This window comes from Salminus brasiliensis, chromosome 5 (genome assembly GCF_030463535.1).
Source record: "Salminus brasiliensis chromosome 5, fSalBra1.hap2, whole genome shotgun sequence".
NCBI classification, from domain to species: Eukaryota; Metazoa; Chordata; class Actinopteri; order Characiformes; family Bryconidae; genus Salminus; species Salminus brasiliensis.
In genome coordinates, this window is record NC_132882.1 from 39,377,909 (window position 1) to 39,396,257 (window position 18,349).

At 37.5% G+C, this 18,349-nt stretch overlaps 1 protein-coding gene across 1 annotated transcript in view; it reads left to right on the top strand.

Annotated features, from left to right (window-relative positions):
• The window catches only part of LOC140556416 (sickle tail protein homolog), a 161,314-nt gene that overhangs the window by 12,924 nt on the left and 130,041 nt on the right, over positions 1–18,349 (top strand). The window lies entirely within an intron of this gene.

Sequence of the window (18,349 nt, forward strand, 5' to 3'; positions counted from 1 at the left end):
CATGATGGAGATCACTCCTGAATGCACATTTTTAAAAAAAAATGCTGTTCTTATACTAGCCTGCTGCACATCTCTGTTACAAATGAAAATGTAAACTTTGTTTCCAGCACCTATCAATTGCACCCATCAGATACAACTACATTTATGACATTTTTAGCTGATGCTCTTATCTAGAGCGATTTACAAGGTTACTTGTATTACAGAGGTGGGTCAATGTAGTGTTAGAAGTCTTGCCCAAGGACTCTTATTAGTGTAGCGCAGCATAGTCACCCAGGCCACAAATCGAACCCCAGTCTCCCACATGATGTGGTAGCTCACTGGCAGGTGGTGGTGTTATCTGTTGCGCCACACCAACCACAACTCTAGAGTCTAGATGTGGCATGTGAGAATTTTTGGCATTCTTTACAGGATCCAACACACACCACACATTTAGTGTTAAAAGTTTGTGTCTTTATTGTTAAAAAAAAAAGAAGTTTTCTTCCCAATTTTGCCATTTTTAATTTCTCACTACTTTGGACTCCCCCATCCCATAAGGCTACCAGCATAAGGTAAGTGAAGGCATGTTATTAGCATGTTATTTCTCTGAAACATGTGATACATCACAACATCTTGATTTGCTGCAAAAGCAACATCAATTGACAGTGCAACATACTTGGATGAAAATGCTAACTGCCAGTCCTGTGCACATTAGCTGTCTGTGGCCAGTTATCACCCATGGTCAAGACCCAATATATCTCCATGATTTTACCAATGCTTTGGTGGTTGCATGCTTCAGACATTTCTTGCTTTCACAGCAATGCAGTTAACTGACTGTCTTTCTCCATGTTGTTTTAGCTGAACAGACAGATATGGGGGTGAAGTAACAAAACACTGAAGAATGTCTTATACAGACTGACATGAGGTCAGTGTAAATACCAGCAAGCATCAAATCCAGGGTGCTGTTTTTTAACATGTTTTCTTAGGGCCACCCATAAAAGGCCCAAAGAATCTTGATACATACTGTACATAATAAACTAATAAAATCACATCCAATAATAGTGCATGTTTTTAGTTGGTAATTAGGTGGGTAGTGTGCAGTTTGGCACTCTTAGAAAGCTTAACTAAAATATTAAGCTCAATTAAAATATGCCTTTGGACTGGGATATCCCTATAATGAATACTTTCTGGTGATTTAACTGGCTAAACAAATAATTTTAAGTAGCCTAGATTATTTGTCTTTATTTATCCAGAAAGTGTCTTTGTGATAACACTTTTTGTAAGTCGCTCTGGATAAGAGCGTCTGCTAAATGCCGTAAATGTAAATAACATCATCTTAACTCGTAGAGAGTGTTCAATGTGATGCTCACTTGACCTCCAACACAGCCCTGATCAATAAGAGTGCATTGGTGTTCCTTGTAAATATCAATAAGAGTGCATTGGTGTTCCTTGTAAATACGTTTTGACCAAATATATTTTATTTTAAATGAAACATCCTGGCATAACTATAATGCTTACTGCTGTTAAATCTAGTCAGCTGGTGAATAGTGTTTATGAATTAAACTTTCTTTATTCAGCACAATTAATTTACAGTTAAAATGATTGGTTATGATGGGTAGGAAGGCTGGGGTTTTCTGAATGTCCTATTGGATGATATTGAACTCATGCCTGTAAGTTTTGCACAGAGGGGAACCATTTCACCAGTTTTATAGATAAGCAGTATCTTGACATAATGTCTTTATGTAGAGGTGTGGGACCAGCTGTCAGGACTTTTCAGGCACCTGGTCATGTGTTTGTGTAGACCTGTCCTTATGTTGTCCTTATAAAATATATTGATGATACTTCTAGTTATTTTTCTGAGACAATTTCTGCCACAATCCTACATCAGTAACACTGGAGATCAGCACTGCCTGATGGAAAACGAGTTGCCACTCAAAAAGCCTTTGCCAATGTCCCTAGAAGGGGAGCTCAATCTTGGCGAGCCAAGAATCTAAAGCTGGAAAAGTAAGTGGGTGCAAAGCTAAAAACTAACCTTAGCTTAAGGAAACACCACTTGGAGAAACAAATGCTATGTGTTTTTTTTGACCCCCTGCTGTATTCATGTGTGCACCACAAAAGGAAAACCTGGGACCAAAATAATAGGTTATAAAGGGTGAGTAAAATTGCATCTGAGCATTTTTTACCCCAACCTAAGTCACATACTTATTGTTTATACATCAGAGAACAACGTAATATTAAATGCATGCTTTGAGTTGTTACATGTCCTCAGTCAACTGGCTTGCATTGTTTATGACCCTAGTTCCTGAGATACACATGGTGTATCATCATCATTGATGAAAATCATTGAAAACAACTACGGCATGCTTTATTTTGTTGTGCGGTCAGGTACAGCAAGACACAAATTGTGTTTGCTGTTATTTATAAAAACAGCATACTGTATCAGCGACCACAGTCTAATTGAGATTATTCCCAGCACAACTCGACAATTTAAGACAAGTGGGTAATGGCATGCCGTTTGGACAGTGCTAATTGGTGTTCATAAGCCTTCATTACTTGTTAGCTACAAAACTAAAGAGCCAAACTTTACCACATATGTCCTGGCAGATCAACAGGTTTAGTTGACCCATTGGTCTAACTACCAAAGACGTGGTAGAAATTCAGACAGTAGTTCAGTTTGGAGGATGTGTTTTTGAGCTTTATGTTAAAGGTTTAAAATGGTCACTGAAAACCCATTACAATATTAGTGTGTTATTAAGGGCCATGTGTGGCTTGTTGCACTGCTGTGTTTGTGTAAGCTCAGCAGATTAGCAGAGTCATGTGTGCTGACTGATGTGCTGAGTACTGCAGTGTGTCTGAGGGTATTGTAGTTAGAGGGTATTGTAGAGTATGATTCTATTTTGTTATGCAGTCAGATTCCAATTCATGTGGTAGACCTAATATAATTTTTTTTACATCATAGTTCCAGCAGAGAACTTCCCTACTTTCTTTTTTTTCCTTTTCTTTGAAATGCACATTTGCATATTCATTCATTAAGATTATGGTCCGTGCTAGCCATTGCGTAATGAGAATATAGCTGTGATATTTCATCTTCATTATCTTCAACAGGCCCAAAGATTCAGAATAGCTGCCTAATTACTAGTGACTAATGAAGCTATTCTGAGAGCAAAGCTGAACGAAAGGCTGGAAACTGCTCAGATGATCATTAATTCATTAACATTTCTATTACCGTCGCTGACTGAGTAAAGTCACCTCTATCTCTCTCTTAGCGTTAGTTTGAAAATCACAGATGGAAAGATTTTCCCATAAAGCAGGGATTTTGATTAGTGAAATCTGTGGTAGACAGTATGTCTATGTAAGGGAGACCACACCTGTAAAGTCTTTCTTTCCATATACTCCATATATATATATCTATTTCCATTTACAAAATGTGCTACAAAGATTTCTTTGAGTGATGGCATAAAAAATCATGTTTGGTTTCATAAAGAACATTTTTTGTTACAGAGTTGTAATTGCCAAAGAACCCTTACATTAACTCCTTTAAACGTTTAAAGGGTTTGTCACAAATGAAATGAATGACATGAAACTCTCTTACAAAAATTATTCTTTATGGAACCAAAAATAGTTCTCTACTGCCTTTGTTTAAAGAACCCTTTATAGCACCTTTATTTTGAGGAGAGGCACACTCGGTCTGTAGAAGAAATTTTTAGTGGCTTTTTCATGATGTGGCCACTATGGGATCTGCGAGACAACAGTAGAGATCTAATCTATATTTTATCTCTTGTTTTTCTTGGTAGTTTATGATACAGGTTGACAATATGGCATACATATAAAACATCATGATACATGAATTGTTTTTATGACATCTGTTAAGTTGTAAAGCTTAACTGAACAGCTGTGGTACATTTCAATACTAGCATAGTCCACATGAGTCTTATTGAGCACTTCACACACTGATAAATCCAGTTAACCAGGACTAATTGTGCTCTTTTTGAAATAAAACCTTCAATTGGTTAGTTTTCTAGAAGCACTAATAATATCCAAAGTATGCTCAGAAAAAATGTTGATGTGATATCATTTATCATGATAATTTATCATGATAGTAATAAATGTCATCATATTGCCCAGCCTTAATTTACAATCAGCAATAATCAACAATAGGAAAGGTGCAAGTTTTACACATCAAGGTTGCACTGCCCATACATAAGATTACAATGTACAATACTTGCATTAATGTTATGTTTTACATTATGATTATCATTATGATGACAATTAAATACTTTTGGTGAAACATGTTTTAGTATGTATTTAGTACATGTTTTCTCTACATGAAGCAAAAAATAATAATTTTAGTATTATTAACTTTATTTCCAATATACTTTTAGTGCTCATAGGTTTGTTTCCTTTTTCTGCAGTATGTAATAGGGCAGTAAAACAGATTTGACTTTGACTGTTACTAGCCTAGCCATAACTTCTGTTGGTGTGTTTTCTTTTACAAACCAAAACATTCTTCATTGCCCTCTGGTGGAAGAGGAGGTGGAGTTCAGATGTCTCATGGTTCCTGCAGGTTTAACATTAGAAGATCAAATGTTTCTCAAAAAAATGATTTTACTATTATATACTTTATGTACGTCTATAACTATTTCAATATAGGAATCTTCTGATTGATTCCAGGGTTTTCAAACAATTGCCTCTATCACATTCTGTGGTAAATTATTATGTTCAGAACCCTGCATTTTGTCTTGTGAATATTTTTTTCCTGTACATCACTGGTTCCTCTGAGTTTTGACTTGGTTCAAGAGTTGTTATACTGATAATGTTACCTGCAAGCAAATGCTGCTGCACATCAGTTAGATGTCAGTAAGCTATAGCAGCTATTTTATATTCTGGTCACATTGGGTAGTGTAGCCAGGTCCAACTAGTAACTAATAACGGCATCATAACCTACATTACTTCTCTCCTGAAAAAATCCAGCTTTTGCTGAGAAAACATACCTTATACTGGTAAGCAAGTTGGTTGTGCAGCTTAGCTCTTGACCAGCACAGCAAATTATTTCATTTGAGTTGATGGTTTAGCTGGTCTATCAGTCTGACAAAGGTGACATCAGCTATGTCAAGCAAGTCATATTGATGTACTAGCATGGTAAACAACTGCTTCTTAACTTCTAAACCACTCGACTACTACACTGCCACAAGACAAATGTGGTAGACAAATGTACACAGGACAAAACATATAGGAATCTGAACATATGTATTTACCACAGGACATAACAGAGGCAATAAAAAAAAAATCTGTTTATTTTGTGTCATTGAAAATCAAGTTGCCAAATATGGGCATAACACCAACTACAGAATGACGCATAACTTTAGTGGCCTATTACATCACATGAGCTGTGTGAGTGGAACATTATTACATTGGCAGGATAAATTTAATATTAGAGCAGCAGTACGTATCTTAAATCCCCCCCCCCCCCCCCATTTGCACAACAAAAGACTTCACCATTCTGTTAAAATTGTATACTTTCAACTCCAAAATGTATTTTACTATTTTCTTGTAAAAATGTTTCAATTTTAAATCCCACATTTGTGTGTAAAATGTGCGAGTCAGTAATGGTTACAGTGACAATACAATTAATATGAGAAGCTTTTTAAGAAATTCTGACTTCATTATATTTATTTCTGAATTCTATATAGACAAAGACAACCACATTCATCATTTGTGTTAGACACAGGTGGATTTAAGCTTCCACTTTAACCCATCTGTACTGTGATGATACACACATACACACTACTGAGCAAACACACACATTATTTTGTATCCCCACTATATTATTTTGTGGCCTTAACATGTTACTTTGTGGCTTCAGTAGATTATTGTGTGGCCTCAACATGTCAACTGTGTATCTATATAGTAATGTGCTGCTATTTGAAGAGTTGGGTTCATGAAATAAACATGGTGGTCCATGCTTTTTTTCAAATATTAAGAGAGTCTTGGTTGCAAACATTTTCATATTCAGCTTTACAAATGCCAGTTTTAACATTCTGTCATGTGCCTTATCATTGCTTAGTGGTAATGCAGATGAGGGCATGTTAATGCTGGCATTTAAACGGGAAGGGAATTTTCAGTAAAAATTGGAGCACCACACCAGCTTTTCAAGCCTAAGGCGCTGCCATGTTGAGCCTTTCTGTACAGCTCCCAGTATTCAGTCAATTTTGTGTTGCCATCTGTCTCTGTGTTGTCTTCTCTAACTCTAACTAACTTAGATGCCTAAGGAGGTTTTCTCCTTGCTAAGTAACAGACAATAACCTAGGTTTTCACTAAGCTTTGGATTATGAAAGAGAGATGTCCTCAATAGATTAATGAAAGCATGCAACAGGGGTGAACAAATGGACTACTTGCTACAGAGTTGTGTTTTGGAAACCTAGACAGCTTGCTTATGTATGTTTTTGGTTAGTTTTTTTTTATTATTTCTTTAAAAACAGCATAATTTCACATATCACATAACTAGCCTGAACGTAGTGTCATAAATCTCAGTAATCCTCTCTGAAAATAAACCCACCTGTAATATGTAAACAGTGCTAGCTTATTATTATAATGCATTCAAGGGTTCTGTGCCCTTTCAAGATAGAGCCATCAATGTCGTTCTGCTCTTTTAGCTGAGTAATATATTCAGCACAGCATGTCAGCAATTCACTTTGTGAGTAAGGGAAAATGTTTTTACATGAAACATGAAAAAATAATATTACTTAAAAAGCTTTGAAGAAATGCCACATTACCCCTTCTGAGCTAGGCACCACATTCAAAGAGTACATCCACATCACAGTTATCACTGCTCTCCACCCTCTCTGCATATTTGCTGTAAACATGTAGAGGTGGGGTGTAGTGGATGATGAGGATAGGGGTGTTACAGTGTTAACTTTTCACAGTATGATAACCCAGATGGAAAAATATAATAGTTTAAGTTTCAGTACAGGACCTAAATTAGTATAGTTGTAATGTTGTGGTATGACATGGCACCTTAAGAGGCCAAGGAACTTTGAAGGTAAAAGCTTTTTCCTACAAATTCTAACCCTAACCCTGACCCTTTTCTAAAACTGATTTGGAAAACATTAAAACAACAGCATATTAGGCATAATGTCATAAGGTTTGGTTCACAAATGAGCCAAAACATTGTGTGGTTTGTCCCTCCTTGGATCACTTTCAATAAGTATTCACCACTGCAGACCAGAAGCATCCTCAGACCCATCCATGCTCCGACCCAGTTGCCTGGCAATGGCCATCATGAAATGTCATCCAAGAAGTGTTTTTGACCTCCTTACCTTAGTTAATGTTTTTACTTTAATTATGACATTAACTGTTCTATTGACGCACCTGCACGTTAAGTTCTGCTCTCGACTAAATACATGAATATATGATGCAAAAAAAGAACTCCCCTAAATGCATGATGTTTTACATCAGGCTCTAATCAGTTACTTCATCTCATCTGAATGGGAGAGTCATATAACACACTCCACTGAGCTGCTGAATACTGTGTGTGAGCTTTTGCTCCGTAGGATCGAATTTCAAAGTAAAGACTCATCTATATGCACCGCTAACTAGCTACATTCATTCTGTACACATAAACAGCCCCTTAGAATAGGAGTGCTGATTGGGAATGAGATTTGCTCGTAATTGCTGAGATTCAAAAACTGTTAAAAAACTGAACTTGATCCCAGATTTGCGGAAACTCTTTGTCAATATGGAATGGACCCTGGTCTCAGAAAAGAGTTGGAATAGAATTCTTTCTGCTAAAAAAAAATCCATAATTAGTCTCACAGACGAAATCTCAATTTCACAGCCAAGATCAAAGCACAGCTATTACAAAACCCGTGTTGTATTTAATCAGCCCCAATTTGAACTTCTAACAGATCAAATTTCGAAGAGATGCTGCCTGTTTAATGAGGCGCATCTGAGGATGTGGCTATTCGTGTTGCTGTAAATACCTCAAGCCAGTGGGATGAACCAATGCAAGTACCCACCTGTCAAAAACACCACACACCACTGCACAAAAAACAGAATAGCAAAAACTGTTGTGTTGTTACCAGATAATGTGTTATTTAAGCCAATCTGACTTATGTTTGGTTCACTCCTCCAGAAAAAAAAGTACTCATTTGCTCTCTTTTAGTAGGCCCGTTCTGGCTTTTTTTTTTAATCTCAGCTTCTCAGCTTTGCGTAAACAAACAATAAAAAATATTATTGTCAGTTAAGACCATTTTATGCCACTGCTGTATTAATAATAATGCTATTACACCATCTTGAATAGCATTGAACATCTGTCTACATGATATATATCGTTGTCAGTTCACAGATTCCAGCCTCGCCTCTAAAAGAGAGCAGAGAACAACTCGACTGGCTAATATATTGGTGATGTCCATTGTTCACTCAAAAAGGTCAGCAAAAATGATTGAAGCCATGTCCATATATTGTATAATATGCCGATAATTACCACGATAATTCACAATAACATAATTATTGTGGCAGGCCTAAATATGTACAGGGCGAAATCTTCACTATTGTCTTCTTTATCATGGCTGCAGCATTAGAATGGTCAAAGAACACCTTCCCTTTAGGCTCTAGCTTAGTGTTCTGCCACAGTTACCTTGAGAATGACTCACTGAAAAGGTTGTTAGACGGTCATAAAGCTGTTCTAGGGTAAGAGGGTCGTAAGACCGGGTGGTTGTTGTTAGTAACTTCAGTAAAGCTTTTAGTATCCGGCCCCAGGGCTGGACCTAGGCTATAAAATGCAATGAAAACAAGGGAGAGTTCAGGATTAGTGTAGCAAAGAGTGTGTGTGTGCATGTGTTTGTGAATTAAATTATTTATTTATTGGTCTCTCTTTTTTACTCTCTTCCTGCCTGGTGGTTACACACATAGCTTGTCGAGGGCCTGTAGAGAAGTATTGACAATAGAATAGAACTCTTTGGATCAGATGAACCTGTTGGTGGCATGCCTTATACCAGGTGTGAAGATGTGAAGCAGTGGAACAGTGTTTTCTGGAGTGATGGTTCTGTTCTATTTTTGCTCAGCAACATAAAGCCAGATAAATGAAGAAAATCTCTGTCACTGTTTTTGCATGTCTGTGCATATGCACTTTCTTGGGTCGCTGCAGAGAGCTAATGACCACAGACCAAAGGCCACAGGGGGGCACCAGAGACAATCTTCCTGAGAAAAAAGGGAAATGTTTTACTTCTGCAGCCCAAGCACAGTCCAAATGCAAATCTAACTGTTTTCTAAAATGCTTAGTTGTATTGTATTCTTTTTCTTTTTTTCCCCCATTGATGTCACACATCAAAACATTTTTGCCTTTTGTATCTTTGGCATTTGACAAGATTTCATACTTAATGTACCAACAGAAATGCTCCAAAATTACTTGTTACAAAATGATTATTACAATAATAATTGTTTTTTATTTACAAAAGGAACATCTAAACAAATAAATAATTTTACAAACCAGTCCTTTGGACTGATGAAGTTAACTTTTTGTTTTCTTTTCAATTTATTTCAAATTTTACCCCATCTACACAATTTGGAAAGTCAGTTACACAGTCCCTGTTCATGTGAACTCCTGCTATTGCTAGCAGTGGCCCCAATACCAGGATAGTAAAGACTAGCACATATCTCCTTCAACACATGTGGAGCCAGCCACTGTTTCTTTTTGCTGATGCTGATACCAAGCAGCATTGGGATCATGGGATCACTCAAGTTAAATAGCTAAAATAGCTCTGTTTGGCTGCAGTGAGTAAAGATATTTGAACTGCATATCTCTACTCCAACTGTTAAGCACAGGGGTGGATTGATCATTGGATTGGATTGATTGGAAGATGCTTTGAGCTTGTGTTGCTGGTAGAGGGAAAATGGATTTAATTTCTGCGAACAAACATCACACTGCCTGTAAAAAATGTAAAAAATAAAAAAAATAAATCTAAACATGCTTCAAAATCCACAGTGGACTACCTGGAGGTTTACAGTGTCCCTCACAGTCCCCTGAAATAAATATCATAGAAACTCTGTGGATAGACCTCAAAAGAGCAGAATGCAAGACAAAACTCTCACAGAACTAAAAGGTTTTTTAGTTCTGGCCAAAGAGGTTTCCAAGTACTAACCATGCAGGGTACCTTTTTCATTTCAGTTTTTTTTAAACAGTAATAAAAACTAATAATAAAAAAATACGGTGGATTTAAGGGGGATTTTTTTTCTTATTCTTTGTATTTATACGCAGACAATATGTCAGCGCAGTTTAGACATTCTGGAAGCAGTTAAAATACATTTTTAAAATGCATTTTACATCCTGATGGGGTGAACGTTAAAATATATTGCCATATTGTATATGTATACATACAATCTTTGATCTTTAAGAAATGCTAGGTCCACTGGTGTGTCATGGCAGTTGTGCTGCAGCAAGAGGCTGTGACTCGTTTCTGAGCGTGATTCTCATTGACAGCAGAATGGTTAAGATTGGTCAAGTGCTGCCCCAAATACTTGACATCCCTTTGGTGGTGTACTGCGCTAGGAGTGTTATCCGACCATGGGGTCAGCTGTGGATCTTGTCTGAACAGGCCAAGGCTATAAGCCATAAATCTCAGACTGACTCAGGAACACTGAACAGTGCATTTTAACACCTAGACAGAAAGGAATGTGTTTGTGAAGAGATGAGGTGTTGAGCTGAGAAGGTGCTAGGCGAGCGCGTGGTTGCGTGTGCGTACATGCTTGTCTGCATGCTTGTAAACGTAGCATCCACTGCATGTATTTATGTTCAGATAAGTTAAATGAAGTGTCCTGTTTTTGTCTCTAATTCTGATCGATCTTGCCGATCTGATCTGATCTTTACGTTAGTATAAATAATACAGTCACACAACTAGTAAACACTAGTAAAATCAGACATTTTTAGACAATTTTGTGTTATTTGGTAACAATGTTTTAAGTGACATTGTTTGAAATGTAAGTGGCGTTTGCTGCATCATGTTTACAACAAGGCTCTAACCTAACTCTAAGCTAAAGTTTTCCTCTTCCCCAAACTTCCCATTACAAATTAAATAATACAGTTATTACAGTCACAAAATAAGGTCACAAATGACTAAGGTAGTCAAACTCAAATAGCTCTAGCTGTGGTCCCTGCATAGAAGGAGATCACACAATCACACAGTCAGGACCATAGTCCAGCACAGCTTTTAAACATCAACTTTTAATACAGAAACATGCAACATGTCTGCATCATGTAGGTAATGCTAGTCCTCCATTAAGCAAAATGGGGCCGTGGTTGCAATGTTGGACGAGCCTGGTATCCGGCATGCTTATGTTGCGATACTGATGTTGGATGAGGGCCGTAGTCTGTGTGCTAATGCTGCAGTAGCATGCTAATGGGCCTGTAGTGATGTTGGACAAGGCCCGGCATGCTGTGGTCCCGAGTATGGTTAGCTCACCGTTCTGAAAAGAAATTGATGGAGTTAATATACTAAGAATGGTTTATTCTGCATATTGCATTTATTCATATATTAATAAAATATAAACATCACAATCACAAACATATTTATCACAGTCTACAACCATCTTTGATAACCAATATATGTTCTGTATAATCTATGTTTGTTTCAGGAACCATGAGATGAGTTTGAACCCCTAGGGCAGTGTAGAATGTTTTAGTTCAAATAAGGCTGGAGCTGAGGAGCAGTGTCCAGGAAATTTCCTTGGTTTAAGACACAAAAAGATTTTATAATTATATTATGAGCTGAATCGGATGTCTGCCAACAGAAAAATCACCAAACTGTGCGGGAATCCAGCCAAGAAGTGGCAGGCTCTGAGGAGTACAGAGCACTGAAACATCACATCACAAGTCACAGAAAAGTGCTGATAAACATGTAGGTCTGCTCTACATTTAACTCAGATTTACTGAAATAAAACCTTCAGCATTTCGTTGCTCATTTTTTAGATAAAATGTTCACAAACTCGTTTCCCAGCTAAAGAGTAGGTTCTGGCATGATGTGAGTAGCAGATGTTAACAGCTGAGGTAAAAACACTTAGTAAATGCTTAGCATTTGTCTGTTTATCACTGGATTCCTTCAGTCTGACTGCTCCAGTTAGCAGTGTTTCCTACCTACAGCCTCTCTTAAGAGACATGAACAGACATATATCTCTTTGTTCCTGAGTCAGTAGGACTAACAAGAAACACTTCAGGGCTTTGTGTGTGTGTGTGTGTGTGTCTGGTGGGGAAATCTACCATGACTCATGAATAGTTTGAAGCTAGGTAGAATGGGATAAAAAATCCGGTACCCGAGGGTCTTGAGACAGACATAAAAAGGAGGGTGCTGACTGTGCATTCTCCCCCCCTCCTCCCTCCACACACACACACACACACACACACACACATTTAAACCTGCAGAAACAGTAACTATGATCAGTAAATGTGAATCTGAAGGAACGTGCTCCTCTCAGCCACAGATTAACATTGTTGTAAATTTGAATGCAACATTGATTGTGTTAATAAACTAAGAATGGTTTATCATTATGAATTCAGCATATTTCTGTAGTTCTACAGTTCATGAAAAATATATCATATAAGTGACTCTTCTGGCAGATACAAGACTTTTCATTTCATTTTACAGCTTTGGGTGTAGCTTGCACTTATTTTATCAGGGTGACTAAAACTATTTTACTACTTTTAAAAAGACTCTTTCCTTGGGAAAGTGCCTTATGTTTTTTTGGATGAGGATTTGTTTGCATTTTATGTTTTAGAAGGACACTTGAATCTTAAGAAGGCTTGAGCAAGGGTGTAGGAGTGGGTGTGACATTAAGGGGGCACATTTGCTATGAATCAAAGCATATCGCATTCCCTAAAATATTCACTAGCTAGCTTGGGATATAATTCCCATTCATATTTCACACCAGTGAAATATGGTCAGACCGGTCTCTGGTCTGACTTGCTGCAAAAACATGCCAACTTACCCTCAGTGTCATGCTTTCAAAATGAAAGTTACAGTTTTTTTCTGCCCAGCTGTATATTTATTGGGTCATATTTGTGTAAATGTATTACTACTGTAATACAACTCTACTGCATCAGTTCGCATGCTTCTTTCACTTTCAGTAAAGGTTCTGTATCTCTCAGCTTCATGTGTGAAGCATGTCCTTTAGGCTTCAGTTAAAGCATAAATTCCAATTCCAGACTGTTAGGGAAGCCCTGGAACAAGAAATACCAATGCTTGCATAAAGCTGGAATAAATCAGATTATGTGGCACTATCAATTAATACACAAAAAAATATAATAGTCTGGCATGTTTTCGGTGGGACACGAAGGCCACAAGAAGGACGAGAAGCCCTCATGTTTGATTGTAAAATATGGACATATATTACCCTGTCTTTTATTAAGGGTCGCTTTGTTATTAGGCAATAGTCTTTTAGAGCATTTCTCTTTGAGGAACTCTTTGAAACAAACCCTCTAACTGCTGCTGTGTAATTCGGGATAGAGTAACTATAGGCTTCTGTGAGTTTTTAAGTTTTGATGTTTTTTGTCATTATACTTATACACTACAACGTAATGTTTTTCTTCTTACACCCAGCTCAAAAAGCTGGTTTCAGCCCTGTGACTGAACGCCTAGAGCTCAAGGGCCCAACAACAGCAGCTCAGCAGGCCTGGGTAGTGAACCCACAACCCTGTGATCAATAACGCAGCACTCTAACCACTGAGCTACCACAGTCCCAGGCAGTAGTTTTGAACAGAGATAGGGGCAGGGTGGGGTATGAGCTATAAATGGGACTACAAACACAGTACATATTATTAGTTTTTTTTATATTACCTCAAAACACACACATACATACACACACTCAGAAACATGAGCTTATGCATCTGCGTTCATACAGATGAACAGTGAAACATCAGATTGAAATATTTTTAATCTCTTTGCAATATATTTTGGGTACTAGTCTGTGTACTAGTGTATCTGTGTAGTGTTTGTGTCACTCTTTTTTTTCATCTCCAGCAAGCCCAGAGGCCTCATATGATATATGATGGCCTTATATGTTGAGGTAATCAGAGTTAAAAATGATTGAACTATGGCTTGTCCAGATGGCCTACCAGTCTTTACTAGTTTAAACCCATGTTCGAGGGAATGGCCAGGGTTTGGGCTAATCCTCTGATAGAACACAGCACAATAAAATCTTTCTGCCTGTGTGTGTATCAGTGATTTGTGTGGGTGAAAATCTCTGACCTCACATAGGTTTTAGGAGATGATTCAGTTCATTGGGATAACGCAGATTTATTTTATTGATATTTATAGAATTATTCACAATGAATACACTGTGGAGGAACTAGTTACACATTAATAGAATATAGACTGTAAAATATAGACTGTAAAAAGAATGGGGGTGGGGTAAAGCTGAATAATATATTCTATAGGTAAAATTATACATTTATGCACAGATGTGATGCTTTAATATATTCCTGAATGTGGTGTTAAATCAGTTAAAATGTCACTCATAATTGTTCATGGGATGTTAAGGAATGTAGCTGTAGCCTGTGTTAACATGTCTGTATCAAAGCAAATACAACCTTGTGTGTGAGTGTGACAGCTCATCACCTACTCCTACTACTTAACGGAATAGTACTGGCTACAGAATTCGCTGGCTTTTAAATCTTGTAAATTTGATTTAGGATGTTTAAATATTGGTTCTGCTTGGAGTGACTTGATCTGTTTTTATTTAATTTTCTAGTCCTGATACCTGACTAGAACTTGGTTAGAGCCTCCAGTGAATCAGTTATGACCAAGGTGACTACCATACACGATCATGCATAACATTAAAGCCACTGACAGATTAATTGAATGACATTAATGATGTGCACCCGTCAAGGAGTGGGATACATATTAGGCAGTAAAAAGTCCATTTTTGAAGTTGATGTGTTGGAAGCAGGAAAAATGGACAAGCATAAGAATCTGAGTCCCTAGCTGGGTCAGAGCATTTCCAAAATCTTGAGTGGTGTTCCCAGGATTCAGCGATTATTACCTACCAAAAGTGTTCCCAGGAAAGTGAACCATTGACAGGATCATGACATATATCAGTAATCAACACTTAAGTTTCTTAAACTGTAATGGTATAAAGTCAGAAAGTCTTAAATAATATAAACAGATTTGAGCAGAAAAAAGTAAATGGTCAATTACTGAATTTCTTAAATGTGTTCATTTAAGCAATTAAATCATAGAAAAATAAAATACAGAAAGAAATTCTTAATAAAGCACATTAGTCATTTTAACCCATCTGCCTGTGCTGCTGATGCTGTTTACTAAATCAAAGCAGAGTAAGTGTTTGACTGCAGTTTTAACTGTATTTTACTTACCATGCTACCCCGCTGAGGGACTTCTGCGAATGCAGTGTGTCTTCTGGGGGTTTCTCTTGCACTTTTTGACTCTTCTAGGTTGTGCACTGCTCTGTGCTGCACTTTCTTCCATCTGTATTTTCATCTTTCGGTTATGTGACATAAATGATACTTACAAACCATCAAGCATCAAGCCAACTATTTTTGCACCCGGATCCAATGTGATAACCTATTTATATTTGTTTACATAAAAAATAATACATCTACGCAATTTAGGAAGTGCAGCTAATTAATGCTAAAGAAAATTCACTTTGTATTTTAGGAAGCAGTTCATTCATTATGTGACATACTGTACTGATTTAGTATGACTGACCTCCCTAGTCACTTGTATGAAGCTTTAATAAAAGGATGTACCCCGATTCTGATTCACTAGACTGGATTGGGACATGTCTACAGCTAATCAATAATTAGATTTGCTGGGGTGAATGCTTTATAATCGGCTTTTTCGATCACAGTATAAAAAGTTCAGCCTTTATAAACTTAATAGAATAGAACTACAGTAATTAAAGTTTTATCTATTTATTATTTAGTTCTGTTTTTCAGTTTTGCATGACAAACATATGTTATACACTTAAGTCAAATGTGTAACTGTAGTAAGTTAACTTAAAAAAGTTCAAATTAACTTACAAAAACAGGCTTACTGTTTTCTAAAAAGTTTCTATTGTAAAAAAAAGCTAATTCATTAGTCATTTTTTTAAGTCAGTTTTCAAAATACAATGACATAAAAACCTATTTTGCCCATACTGCCCACTGCTAGGGGAACCCAGTAGTTCTGTTGGGTTTAATAAAAGTTTAATGAAGATTACTTAAACCTAGTAGTGGAATTGTGACTCATCAACATTTTCAAATACATTTTTCTACTGTTTAAGTGCTGCTTTTATGCTTGAAGGATAACGTAATATGATCTTTTTGTTCTGTTTTTACTAAGATGCAGTTTTGCATAATAAACATTGTTTACATTTGTGTTTCATGCACACTGATTCCTTCATATATTGTGTCATTCTGTGCGGCCAAGCTCAGAGCCATTTATTTTATAAATAAAACTAAAATGCTTTTATATACTATTGAAAACAGAATAAGCCACAAACCTATACAGTCCCGTTAAGTCCCACTCATGCCAAACAAAAAAAATAAAATATCATGATAAACCATAAAACCATTTTATAGAACTACATATAGCACTACATTAAACTAAAGCACTACATGAAATCATAAAAATCCTAAGATGTTTCTTACATCACATAACATACAGTAGCCATTAAATGTCTGGTGTTTATTGAGAGGATATTCAGTGAAATGAGGATTCATTCTTTGTAACAGAAACGGAAATTATGTGTACTGGCTTTTTTAAAACACATATAAACACATCTTTTTCTGCCGAGCTCAGATGCAGGCAGTGTTTACAGTAATCCCTCTGCCTCCACTGCCATAGCTTTCTGTAATACCCATAAATACCCCAGTGTTTGTGTGTGTGTGTGTGTGTGTGTGTGTGTGTGTGTGTATGTATGGAGCACATGTGAGAGAGCACACACCAATGGTCTTAGGATAATGGTCTTACAGCAGATCTGAGGAGAGGGAAAGAGAGAGAGATTAAAAGTAAGGAATTGAGAGCGATTGAGAGAGGGAGGGCGAGAGAGATAGAGAGTTAGAGATGAGGAGAATGGAAGGAGACGAAGGTGAGGGGGAGAGGGGAGGGGAGGGGGAGGCAGAGAGTGCCAGAGCAAGACAAAGTGACTTATATGTAGAAGATATATGTCCAAAAGTTTGTGGACACCCCTTCTAATGAATGTGTTCAGCTACATTAAGTTGCACCCATTGTATTGCCAATAGAATAGACAGCAGATAAATAGGAACCTATTGGCACTATGCCTAATGCCAGACGTGGGTTAGAGAGGTATAAAGCCATGGATGAAACAGGGATGATGTTGCTCCATCCTTTGGGATAAGCTGGGGAGTTGGGGATGAGGTGGGGTGATGATCATCCAGCATCCTGACCTCATTAACATGCTGCAATCGAATCCTCACAGCAATGCACCAGAATCTAGTAGAAGGCCTTCCCTGGACAGTAGAGACAGTTCCAACAAAAGCAGGATCAACTTTTTTTAATACCCTTAGATTACTAAAGAAACAATGAATGAATTTATACGTATTTAGAATTCTGTAAAAAATGAAGTAGTATATCTTTTTTAATTGTGCTAGTGCCATAATTGTATTGCTTTTATCTTTATTTGCTGTTGTTCCTGTTGTTATAATGCATAGGCATTATATTGTAAACACTGTATCCATTTGTTGTACGCAATAAAGGTATCTTAAAAGGAGGGTGAGAGAGAGCGTAAGTAAGAGAAAGAGAGAAAACAGAGTGAGACAGAGAGACAGACAAATTTAAATGAGAGTGAGACATATGACAGTGAAAAAAGAGAGAAAGAGCAGAGTGAGAGAGAGAAAGACAGAAAAAGAGTGGGAGAGAGAGAGAGAGAGAATGAGAGACCGAGAGAAAACAGAGAAAGACAGAACACAGTGAGAGAGAGGGAAAACAGAAGAGGGGGGGGAGCTTATATTTGTGTGTGTGTGTGTGTGTGTGTGTGTGTGTGTGTATGTGCATATTTGATATGGTATGTGGTATCATAGTGGCAGATTGAGGAGAACCTAAACAGACGGAGGCTGGATTCTACTGCTTTTCTTTTTTTCTTTACCTCTGTTTCTCGCCCTCTTTTTTCTCGCTTATTTTGGAGCAGCCGCTGCAGCCACTGCAGCCACCCAGCCGGAGAGACGAAGAGCTGGAAAGACGCTGCGAGGGAGCAGAAGAGAGAGAGAGTGATAGAGGCAGAGAGAGTCAGCTGACCAGAGAGTATTGAACAGTTGAGAAGAGCGAGAGAGAGAGAGACAGGGGAACTGAGCACATTCAGGAGAGTGTGTGCATGTGTGTGTGTGTGTGTGTGTGCTGGAATGTGCAGACACAGGAGAACGGCCTGCTTA